The sequence below is a fragment of the Calonectris borealis genome, chromosome 3 (assembly GCF_964195595.1).
Source record: "Calonectris borealis chromosome 3, bCalBor7.hap1.2, whole genome shotgun sequence".
Lineage (NCBI taxonomy): Eukaryota > Metazoa > Chordata > Aves > Procellariiformes > Procellariidae > Calonectris > Calonectris borealis.
The window spans coordinates 68,268,623-68,280,825 of record NC_134314.1 but is presented as its reverse complement, the minus strand read 5'-3'; the positions used below and the strand labels follow the sequence as shown (position 1 = coordinate 68,280,825).

The following is a 12,203-nucleotide window of genomic DNA, read 5'->3' as shown; positions in this document are numbered from 1 at the left end:
TTGACAGCCGGCTGAACATGAGCCGGCAGTGTGCCCAGGTGGCCAAGAAGGCCAACGGCATCCTGGCCTGTATCAGAAACAGTGTGGCCAGCAGGAGCAGGGAGGTGATCGTGCCCCTGTACTCGGCACTGGTGAGGCCGCACCTCGAATCCTGTGTTCAGTTCTGGGCCCCTCACTACAAGAAGGACATGGAGGTGCTGGAGTGTGTCCAGAGAAGGGCAATGAAGCTGGTGAAGGGCCTGGAGCACAAGTCTTGTGAGGAGCGGCTGAGGGAACTGGGACTGTTTAGCCTGGAGAAGAGGAGGCTGAGGGGAGACCTCATCGCGCTCTACAACTACCTGAAAGGAGGTTGTAGCGAGGTGGGTGTTGGTCTCTTCTGCCAAGTAACTGGCGATAGGACGAGAGGAAATGGCCTCAAGTTGCACCAAGGGAGGTTTAGATTGGACATTAGGAGAAATTTCTTTACTGAAAGAGTGGTCAGGCCTTGGAACAGGCTGCCCAGGGAAGTGGTTGAGTCACCATCCCTGGAAGTATTTAAAAGACGTGTAGATGAGGCGCTTAGGGACATGGTGTAGTGGGCATGGTAGTGTTGGGTTGACGGTTGGACTCGATGACCTTAGAGGTCTTTTCCAACCTTAATGATTCTATGATTCTAGGAAAGGAAGGAAGGAAGAAAGGAGGGAAGGGAGAAGGGAAGAAGGGAAGGGAAGGGAAGGGAAGGGAAGGGAAGGGAAGGGAAGGGAAGGGAAGGGAATACCAAACAGATGTTGGCTACTAGAAAGAAATCCAGAGATGTGTAATGGTTGGATGGATTAAAGTACATTCCCTTCCTCAACAATCCTTATATGACCCAAATACTTGTAAATTCTGGCTGTAAAGCTGTGAACGACAGACGGTCATATGGCCCCTGGATCTGCTTGCAATTCTGCTGCCATTGCTCTCCCCTCTCCAGGCTGTAGCTACATATAATTTGCTTGATAAATAGATGAAGCAACATTACAAAACATTTCCTGAAGCCATGAAATGTGACATGCTACTAGTGCTAGATCTGTATATTGTGCTAGAAAAGGGTATTTCTACTTCAAATGACTGCCTGGAAAAGTTACGATCTTCTACATAGTTTCTGAAAAACAGTTGGGGCTCCTTGGAGCTACATATTCACATGAACTCCTAATGCACTTTTTCATGTTATTTGCTTGAAACAAGCACTTAGTAGGAAAAAATCTTCCCATACTCAGCCCTGTTTTCCACCAAACAGATGGCCTATTTGGAGAGAAAGAATAGAAGAACTAATTATGCATTTGCTTGACTTAAGAGGAGATATGATACCATCTACTATTCACTCAGGAGTGTGAATGCCGAAGAAGGAAAAAGATTTAAGACAGGACTGGAAAAAAAAGTATACCTAACAGTAATGAGATCAATCTGGGTGTTAAAAAGTTTAGGCTGAGTACCAGGAAATATTTCCTAACAGTGAACTCTGTCAGACCATGAAATAGTTTCTCAGAGGAAGTGGTGGAAGCCTCATGCCTTGAGTCACTCAAACCGATATTGGACAAAACACTCAATAATGTACTGCAGGGAACAGTATTACGCTGGCAGGGCTTGGATGAGTGACTAATGGATTGTTTGCAGCTCTAACTACAATTCCCTGAAATGGTCTCTCTCCAAAGAAACACAGACTCAAACAATCACACGCCCACTTTCCAAGGGAATTGAGATTGTACATCCACTAATCAATCACAAACCGAACAGCTTCTCTCCCCATTATCCTGTTATGAACACACCGCTTCAAGGGAAAATATAATGATAATATTGGGAATAACTGAAAACTCCTAAAGGGAAAGAAAGTACCCAAAGATTTCAGAGAGTAGGTATGAAGTAAACTATTCTACAAAAAGATTAACAAATAAAAATCCATATAAGAAAGGGAAAATTACATATTTATTGAGAACATTCAGAGCCAATTAAAAAATTGTATTGTTAAGGGAAGAACAGTTCCAGCTTATTCATACAAATAACGTATGTACATTCACTCTAATACTTCCTTTCCTTTCTAGAATGTGCAAGAAAACTCTTCTGACACCTATCAACATTTAGGATTAGACTGAGGACCTCCAGAGCCGCATGAGTCTCAGCAGCATAAACTGAACACCCAGAGTCAGTAACGATTCACGTCCTTTGTGGGTCTAGCATAGGAAAAGCATAGCATGCAGCTACTGGTGGTTTATGGCATGAAACGAATTTTTAAAGTCCATGCTCCTTGGTATGAATGCTGCCTAACAGATGTGAAAAGTTCACAGCAAGGGAGTAGAAACTCCTTCTAAACAATATTCTCCAAAGTGCCCTGGTGTTACCTAAGATTTAGGATCACATTTTCAAAACAAGGACCTTCTTTTGAAAATCTGCAGGTGGTAAATCTATACATGAAACATCCCCAAGATGTTAAACAAACAGTTGACTACTTTTCTTTTTTCCCTTGGAAATGTAAGCAATAACAGCACTTCAGAGGAAATATCTTCCAATTTTTCCTCTAACTAGAGTTTGAATGAAAACAGTGATTTAGAAAATGACAAATACAAATTTGACAGAAAACAGCCATACCTTCCTTATACCGTCTAACAGCGATAGAGGCAGAAGCTTGTAAGCAGAGCATGCAAAAACAAGAAATTCATTAAAACAGGTATAAAATACAAACTTACTGCTGACCCCATTTTCTCCATTGAAGCCTAGAGGGGCCACTGCTACTATAGTTGATACTACAGTACCCTTAAGCTGTGATAACACAATGACAAGTAATGGAAATGGCCATCTACAGATATTTTAGTAACACAAAACTCTGAGCAGAGAAAATACTTGTGTGCTGGTTTTGGCTGGGGTAGAGGGCAGAATTAATTTTCTTCATAGTAGCTAGTATGAGGCTATGTTTTGGATTTGTGCTGGAAACAGTGTAGATAACACAGGGATGCTTTGGTTACTGCTGAGCAGTGCTTACACAGCATCAAGGCCTTTTCTGCTTCTCACCCCACCCCACCAGCGAGGAGGCTGGGGGGGCAAAAGAGGCTGGGAGGGGACACAGCCGGGACAGCTGACCCCAGCTGACCAAAGGGATATTCCATACCATATGACGTCAGCTCAGCAATAAAGCTAGGGAGGAGGTTGGCGGGGGGGCCACTGCTCAGGGACTGGCTGGACATCAGTCAGTTGGTGGTGAGCAATTGTTTCATTTGCATCACTTGGGTCTTTCTTAGGTTTTATTCCTCTCTCTTTGTTATTTTCCTTTACATTACAATATTGTTGTTGTTGTTGTTATTATTATAATATTTAAATTATTAAACTGTTCTTATCTCAACCCATGAGTTTTCTCACTTTTACCCTTCCTGGAGGGGGAAGTGAGTGAGCGGCTGTGTGGTGCTTAGTTCCCAGCTGGGTTTAAACCACAGCAACTTCTTAAGTTGCTGCAGGAGAAAACAGCTATGAACAGAAGACGAAACCAAGCAGCCCAGTAACCTTCTGAAACAATGAGATCTATTCAGATTATATATCAGAAAAGATTGCTCCTTATAAACGATTAGAATAAAGTAAACTAATTGTACATGTCTGTCTCTTACAAGAAAATAAAGACTCCCTTCAGTAGGACAGTTCTTCCACAAGGTGCTCACTGCAGGATAGAAGCTAATGACCTCCCTGTACTCCCCCTAATTTGACTTCTTAGAGTCAGACAGAAAATATATTTCCTCGTAAACCTTTCTTCAGGGCACGGAGACTCCCTTCTCACCCGTGCCGTGGGGCTCCACAGTGCAGACAACATCTCTGCGCAACTGAGGTCAATGGAAATTCTGTCACTACTTTTACCAAGGCAGAAAAGTCCCACTAAATTCACAGAATCTAAGATTTCATTGCCTGTGGCCTCATCCTCTTTCAAGCTCACTCTCGTATTCAGAAGCATTCCTTAGAGCTCAGGGCAGAAGAACTAGAAAAATCTGTGCAAGCACTACTATTATTCATGGGTATTTTTTCCTCTACCTACCTTTGAAAATGGAGAATTCACTGTTCTCAAGTTATCATTTTCAAGATTAACAGCACTTACAAATTATTTCATGTACCCCTCTATGAAATAAGGCATCTGAGTAGGCTGGCAAGTAGACAGGGGTGCCAGAATAAAAAGGAAATCAGCATGAAATAACAAAAGAGCATGGAAAATTAAGTAACTTTACACATTCCAAAATGCCATGTTTGCACATAAAGTGCATGTGTGTGTATGTGTGTGCATGCACGCATGTATTAGGTACCTGTACCTCACTTACCTGTATTAGGTTCTGTACCTCACTCACCAGGTAAGCTTCCACTGTTTAAAGGTAAGACTGCATTTAAGAAAGAGACTTAAGAATCTGCAAATATAACCCATATTATAGGAAGACTAATTCACACTAGGGTGTCAAGGAGGCCTGGCTGATCCCTGGGGGCTGGGAGTGGCCGAGGGCAGCCAGGGCCCATCCCACCCCCAGCCAGGAGCGGGGCAGCCGGGGGCACTGGGGCAGCCCCAGCCCCAGGCATTGGGCATCTCCCTGGGGACAGGCCACCAGCCCATGGGTGGGGGGCAGACATAACCTAACTCATCAAAGCAACACTCACGCTTAAGACAACCTGTGGCTTTCCACTGGAAGATGAAAGTTTAGCTCTACCAGCATGCAAAATTAAATTGCTGAAAGTTGTCATTTCTCATGTATTTCAGATTTTACAATCTGCCATATACAAAGCATGGTCTGATTTTCCTTTTTAAACAACAGGAATATGATTTATAACCTCAGAATATCTGTTATTACTCCTTGTCACCTTGTGTCACTTTAGCTTTCATTCCTCCAGCCTCTAGAGATTATTATTTGACATGCAAATGTACTATGCTTCAGCAATTAAGATGACTGTATTTTAAGAAACTCTGAAGTAATTTAAGTCAGACTTTTATCTCTTTGCCAACTGTAAAACACAACTGATTGGACTCTGTTTTGCGACCATGCTTGCTTTGGGTTGTAGTGTACTGGGCTGTACGCCTGCAGCCTGTAACAACAGCTCAGTTATCTATAGTTGCAATATACAGAGCAAGTCCAGGTTAAGTCAAGAATAACAAGGTATTTTTGATAGAAAATGCACTCTGTTTACAGAACAAAGCCTTGAGCTGTAGCTGTTTATTAAATCTCTTTACTGCTCTTGACTGCATGAAGCTACTGATTCTTCTTGTCCATCACCATTCCAGCGTTACTCACAGGCACCCTGCTTTTATTCTTGTCGCTCCTCCTCCCCTCGCTGTATCTTCATTACTTATAATAGCAAGCAGAAGCTGGACAACACATAATCAAGTGCTAAATCTTTGTATCAGAGAAGCCACTCACTTCAGATAAGGAAAAGGCAAATCTTTGGGTCTATAGACAAATGAAAGAGAGATATAAAAGAAATAAAAGCAAGAAGCAACAGCATTTTAAGTACTAAAATACAAACCAGTGTAATATGTCTAATCACTAAATCTACAGTTAATTAAAGTTGAAGTGCAAACACTGTGAAAAAGTACTGTGTGCTACTCAGAATCAGTATTCCTGTGCAAGGAATGGGGAAGACGACTTGTATTTTAAAGGCCAGAGGTAAAAGAGCAGAGAGCAGCATCACCCCAGGAGATTCATTGACTGACGTTAAGTTGGGGCACGCAGTCAGACCTCGTATCACATCTTCTTCCACATTGGCTGCAGTGCCATGGCCATTTTAGTTCGTTTTGTTGTTGAAGCAGGTTTCAGTAACATCATAGGCCACTTCAACACAGAAAAGGAACACAGCCCCTGCCCATCAAAAGCCAGTAGCCTGAGAAACCAAATACACAATATAAAGGAGAAGAATAAGGGAAAGGGAACAAAAACAAAATAAGCCAAAGGAATACTTAATGTAAATGCCATCTATTTTACTTTGAGTTGTTTGTTGGTTAGGAATCTTGAAGTATATATTTCTTCTATTCCTCCTTTCTCTTTTACTTACACAAATTAGAACTTAAACTCCACTAGTAAAACATGACACTTATTTCTATCAGAAGAGCCACTAGAAATTCGGTAAGTGCATAGATGGACAGCCTTATAAATATCTAGCACTGCCCTCATCCAAAACGACGACTTACATCTCCCTTTACAGCCTTCAGTGGGGGGAAGGCTCCTCTAATCAGGATGTCGCACATGAAGACTAGTCCTTACTAGGAAATTTAACTTCATTTTCATGACTTAGTCATATGACATGAATCAGCTTATAAAACATGCCTAATCCCTTACCATATGATGTAAGTTCAGGGACTCCTTTAAATATCATCCTTTACTTTCTACATAACCTCCTGTAATCTTTTTCTTTGAAGCCCACTAGTATTGTCCAAATGTAACCAAGGATGGAGTTTTAAACCAATGAGATTTTATAGATACACAAAAGAATACAGTCTACTATGGAATTATTATGCATGGAAAAGAAACCCTTTTGACTCTTGGGTCTAGTTTTTATAGGTACTACATTGTTTAAGTCCAAGTGCTTAAGCACCTACTATGGAGCTGTGGAAAGGGGACAATGCTGTGTAAGCTCCTGATACCTTGTGTTTCCGAGAGGAGAGATGCATTTTAAAATTCTGCCTGTTGGAATACAAGATGTGTTTTCTATCTGGACAGACAGAAAAGCAACTCTTTGTGCAAACTAAGCAACTTAAGTAAGAAATCAGAAAACCAAAACAGATGTGGGCCCCTAAAATGTCATTTTTATAGCACTGCCTTTCAGCATCTATTAAAATTCACAATTTTCAGCACATGAAATAAAAAAAATCTGATAAATAATATAACCATACTGCTTGCACCTCTTCCTTTCTCTCTCCATCTTCCCTCCACTTAGCCCAGGAAAAACCCTTACTGTGTTACACTTACCGGAGAGGTTAAGTCTCAGACCGTTCTGTCTTAACATGATTCTTGACTGTCTCATAATGGTTTTCAAAAATATGCAGCACAGTTCTTAGAGAGGTAATGTGGTTGTGCTAACATAGTTTTAAAAGCAGTTTTCTTAATATTTTTAGTACTTCTGTAAGGACAAATACATTATTCCTTACTACAACAAGCTAAGCTGAAATTTGGTAAACTATCAAAAATACTTGGAAATGCTTTAATTTTTAAAGGCAAAAAAAGCATATTTAGTTATTCTTTTTACATGGGTAAAATACCCCCAACAAAAAAACTGCTGTAGTGGACAACAATTGAGAAATTCTTTTTAAAGTGCTACTATATCTCAGCTGTGCTGCATAGATGACATTTCCAACATGATCTCAGCATGACAGAGTGTATGCCATCTGGCTCAGAAGTGCTAACAGCGTGGAATCCACTACTACGTATCGGATGAAGAGATGGAATGGACAAATACAGAATATACTAAAGCAATATGAACAAAATTTGACCAGATGCTGAGAAAGTGTTAAATTGTCTCAAATCTTTCGCATTCTTTTTAGCTGTGTTTTAACATTCCTCTCCAACACCATGTCTATCCAGTCTTCCTTCTTCCTCTAAAAACTACAGGTATTTTCTGGATACTTTTGAGTTAGTGATGTCTAAATATCTTATTTTGATCTTAGCTCATACACTTAAAGAAGCACTAAGCTCATTGTTGGAGTATTTAAGAAATTATTATTCTATTTCTATCTTTATCTTTTTGATTTTAAATTGTTTTGACTAAACCCATTTTCTAATAATCCCCATCTTCTTCCTTACTTTCTTGCATGGTGTATAGAAAAGCTGCCATTACTACTTATTGTATCCTGCTTATAAGACAGTGTAATTTCATTAAACTTATATAAGCCATTCAGCAAACATGTATAATACAGTTTATTCAGAATAGATTATAATTTTATTAGGTTATAACTTTTATGTTTTTCTTTGCTAAAGCTTAATCTTATTAGGATTATACACTGCACAGAAGGTTATGTCATTATTTTAGCTTAAATGCTAATTTTACACATTTCAGCATGATTGGTACGCTCTCTGCAGCAGCGGCCTTGCAGTCAACCAGGCAGGAATGGCAGCTCTCTAGACAATGTTTGGGATAGCCAGCTAAGAAGCTAAGACTTGTTCTGCAGCTGTCTGTGCTAAAATGAGCTTTAGGATAGGGTTTCCAATGGCTGGAAAGTCCCTAGCATTTTGTAAGTTAATTACCCCAAAAAGAAATTACATTTTATTAAGCACAGAACTTTCTCAAAGAAATGGCCTTCTTAAAAATTGAGAAACTTCTGCATTGTACCAACTTTTTCATGTTTAGAAATACAGTTTGAAAACCACTAGAGGGAAGCAATTTCGACAGATCAAATTTGAAAACAAAACTACATAGAGGTTTTTCAAAGTTAGAGGGACTGTTTTTGCTTTTTATTTCTTCCCTTTTTAATGAATAAGGTAACAGCTGCCTTCTAAATTGCTGAATTTAGAAAAGGCCATGACTGAGGTATCTCAGCAACATAGTGACAAAGCTGGAAATGCAAGTAAGAAAGGCACTACAATCTTCTGAGACATCATAGCAGCCTCAGTGCGCCCTACCATGGCTGTAGGAAAGAAAAGGTTTTAATCTGCCTGTTTCCTGAGCACTGTGAAAGCAGTAATGAATGACTCCTCACACCAGTCCAGCAAGGCAGGCTATTAAGTGATATTGTCTCAGTTGGGCAATTCTCCCTCTCTTCAGGGAAGGTAAGGGGAGGAAACATTGAGAGCTTTATCCCGCCTCTTCATCCATCCAACCTACCAACAACACACACACCAAGTCAGTTGCAAACCCACATTATGAAAAATGGCTCAAGTCTCCAATCAGGGTCATCTTCAGCTTTCGCTTAAAGCAACTTTTCTTCTTCAGCTCACTGCTGCAGCAGCTGAAGGATAATTTATGAGGGGCAGGTAAAGTATATTCATAAATAAAGTTATTACTAAGATAAGGATGTTCTGTAATTAGACCACAGCAAAGGATGATGCTCTTCAAGCTCCACTTGAAAAAAAGAGAGGACATAATTTTGTACATTAATTATAAAGCATGTTGTTCAATGAAAGGTGATCTAACATGTTGCACTGTCCTCATAAACAACTCATAAACAACTATTCTTTACACAACATTTCAAGCAAGGCACTGTGTGTTATAAAGAGTTGTATTTCAGGAGGAAAAAAAAAGTAGTTCTCATTATCTTACATCTCTAAAGAAAACATGGGAAAAACCCTGACATAAGCTAACTGCATTTAAATTAAATAATACAAGGGGAGTTGAGCGTTCACTAGGTGTGTGGCATTTCAACCCCAGATAACACTTCCCTGCTTTCATTGTCTTTCTCATGACTAAATCCCAAAGGAAATTAAGGATTTGTTTCCTGATCGTTGTTGGTGAAAGCGAGGCAGGGAGAAGTGAGCTGGCCAAGGTCAGGCTGCAAGGCAGCGGGGGACCCAGGGGATGAACTCAGGTGCCCTGATCCCTAGGCAGTTCTCTAGGCATTAGATCAGGCTGTTTTCCACTCATCTGCACTCGCTCTTACAGCGATAGCCATTTCCACTGCTTTCTAGGAAAACACTCCCGGCTTTCTCAGAGAAACAGCACGGACCTTTTTATTCCCTCCAAATGCAGCCGTGCTACTGTTAGCATAAATCCAAATACTTTCCCTCTTATGCACTTATCCCTCTTCACATTGATCATAGTTTTCAAAGACCTTGTTTGCTTACTGTGTCTGTCAAAGTTTTCTAATGGTTAGATACTGTAATTCTGACTAGCTGATCTATTTGTGCCAACCAAGTAGAGTTACCAAGGTCTCAAATATAATAGCTTTGGAGAGCTTGTCCATTATATCATTCCCACCTTCACTGTTCTTACACCTTAGTTCATAACAGCAAATATTGATTTTGAGCAACACTAGCACTGAATAAATTCATTTTTCCATCACTTGTTCTGCTCTGTGTGAGTAAGTTCGATGAGCTGCAATTTCAGTGTGCTGCACGCTTGGCTTCCCAGCATCCCCGTAGGACAGGGCACTGGGTGGAAGAAGCACAACCATTCCATCTGCTACCTGGAGACTGTCTTTGGAGAGAGTGGCCTGAAAAAGAAACGGCATGAAGCCCTTAATGCTCATGAAGGCAGACGCAGCTCAAACCTCTCCCACTCTAACCAACATTTAACTGTTTCTTGAGTTTCCAAACTACATTGCCGTTTACTGTATTTCTGTTTTGCTCACAACTTTTCATTTCACTTGCAAAAGGAAGAAAGAGATTAACTGTAAGGAAGTTTAAATTTACATCCCCCTACATATTATGGGAAGCCGCTTTACGACAACTACCTGGCATCACACCAGGTTCCAAACCCATCAGATTTAGATGCTCTCCATCAGGCCATTGCGCACTGACTGACAAACAGTAAATATATTTTTTTAATCAGAAAACACCACAAGTTCAATAATAAGCTGTCCTTTCTTCTCAAGAGACAGGAGCCTCAAACAACACCTGTTGCAGCAGTTAAGAAAGTAGCAGATGACTCCAGAAAAGAGACTTTTGCTAAAGCATGGTACTGGTCACCTACTGGTCATGGTGTTTTGGATTCTCCATGGCAGGAAAAGCACTTTGCAAGTAGTAGCTTGTAGACGTGGCAGCCCAGCACAAAAAAAGAAAAAAAGCATCCGTGCCTATCAAGGGACATAGCCTACTGGGCAGATCAGCTGGGCAGATCACATCAGGAAATGCCCAAGTATCACCTGTCCTCTGCTAAGCCTCTTAGAACTCCAACACTAATGCCTCCATGCACCAGGTAGGTGCACGCACGTGCACTCCCAATTAACACTATAGCTGTAATTGTAATGCAGCTGGGGACAAGGGCTGTGCCCATACACATGCTGGTCGTGCTGAGTCACCCGTAGGAACTCCCTGGGCAGTCCCGGGAACTCCCCAGCTAGTTTCTGTCCAGATGAGATAATTGACTGATAGCTACAGGAACCCGCCCCGGGCAGTCCCAGCTCCACCAGAGGACTGAGGAATCGATAGAAGAACTCCCCAGGCAGTCCCAGCCCTTGTTAACAAGATAATCGACTGTGTGACGGGGACTGGGGAGGCAGGGAGCTCCCGGCAACCCTGGGAACAACCCAGGCAGGTCCTGCTTCGCACACATGAAGTAAATGGTGAACTGATAGACACTATTTATCTATTTAGATATGTTTATCATTGGATAGGGCAATTTTTTGCAGACAGTTGAGACGATTTTAACTAGAAATTCATCATACATGCACTGGAGTGTTGACATGGGACCGCAGGCCAGCTGGATGATAAGCATTCACCAAACCACAGTTTGGGGAGTCTGATCCAAGCCAGCTGAAAATGCTGCTTCAAGAACACTTGCGATGGAGGCTCCTATCACCACCTGGTCAGAAACTGGCCATGCTGTTACAACAGTGACAACAGTAACACAGGACAGTAACTTCATGCAGAACATCCAAATAAATCAGTTTCTTTAGCTAACACTTGAACCAGTGTGTGTGTAACATGGACCAGAAAGGTCTCTAAGAAAACAAGAGCCTACCACCACGTAAGCTGGCCATAATGAAATCACACACAGATTTAAAACATTACCCCAGAGTATAAGGGCATTGGTCCAAGTAAATGTATTTGATGCCACTGTCAGATTTTATGTAAGGTAACTCTAATTCTGACTTGCGGAATACATACTCTTTTCCCAAAATACTTAGTAAATAAGTACATTCCAGTATTCTGCCCTGTTCCTCACAACATAAAAATGCTGGTTACACAGACAACGTTCATAAATGTTGCTGGTTTCTGGGCCATGCCCACTTATTTATAATCTGGCTGTAGTCCATTGCAGCACTAGGCACAGACACCACTGCAACGAACAAGGACCTCTGTAACCACCCAACATGAAACTTCCCACCAGAGTCCCGGAGCAGAGCTGCTGACCAGCTCTGTCGGCATGCCTGTCCCGAGACATTCAGTTCTGGCTAACAGCGAGACCAGGTCGCATTCAACCTCTAGCTTTGGATCAGCCTGGAATCCTGGCTCAGAGATGCGTTACAAACTTCACACAACGCAGCCTGAGCAAGGGTCTGGACCTCCCCACCCCCCTGTCACAAGAGCAAGGCCAAGTACTCGATGCAGAGCTGAGATGAGTCCAATCTGGATGCTGCCCGAGGA

The 12,203-nt window shown here is 41.5% G+C and overlaps 2 protein-coding genes across 22 annotated transcripts in view; both read right to left on the bottom strand.

Moving 5' to 3' along the window:
• Positions 1-12,203, bottom strand: part of PEX3 (peroxisomal biogenesis factor 3) — a 261,856-nt gene that overhangs the window by 155,416 nt on the left and 94,237 nt on the right. The gene's annotated exons all lie outside the window — the stretch shown is intronic.
• The window catches only part of AIG1 (androgen induced 1), a 129,847-nt gene that overhangs the window by 92,536 nt on the left and 25,108 nt on the right, over positions 1-12,203 (bottom strand). Inside the window, exons 1-2 of one of the 21 annotated variants that reach the window (XM_075145991.1) lie at positions 10,588-10,961; positions 5,709-5,850 (exon numbers count right to left, since the gene is read on the bottom strand). The exons of 19 other annotated variants lie outside the window; for them this stretch is intronic. The gene's annotated coding sequence lies outside the window, so the exon portion shown is untranslated. Of the gene's footprint in view, positions 1-5,708; positions 5,851-10,587; positions 10,962-12,203 lie in introns of those variants that run through there. One more of the 21 variants, XM_075145990.1, reaches the window with a different exon arrangement.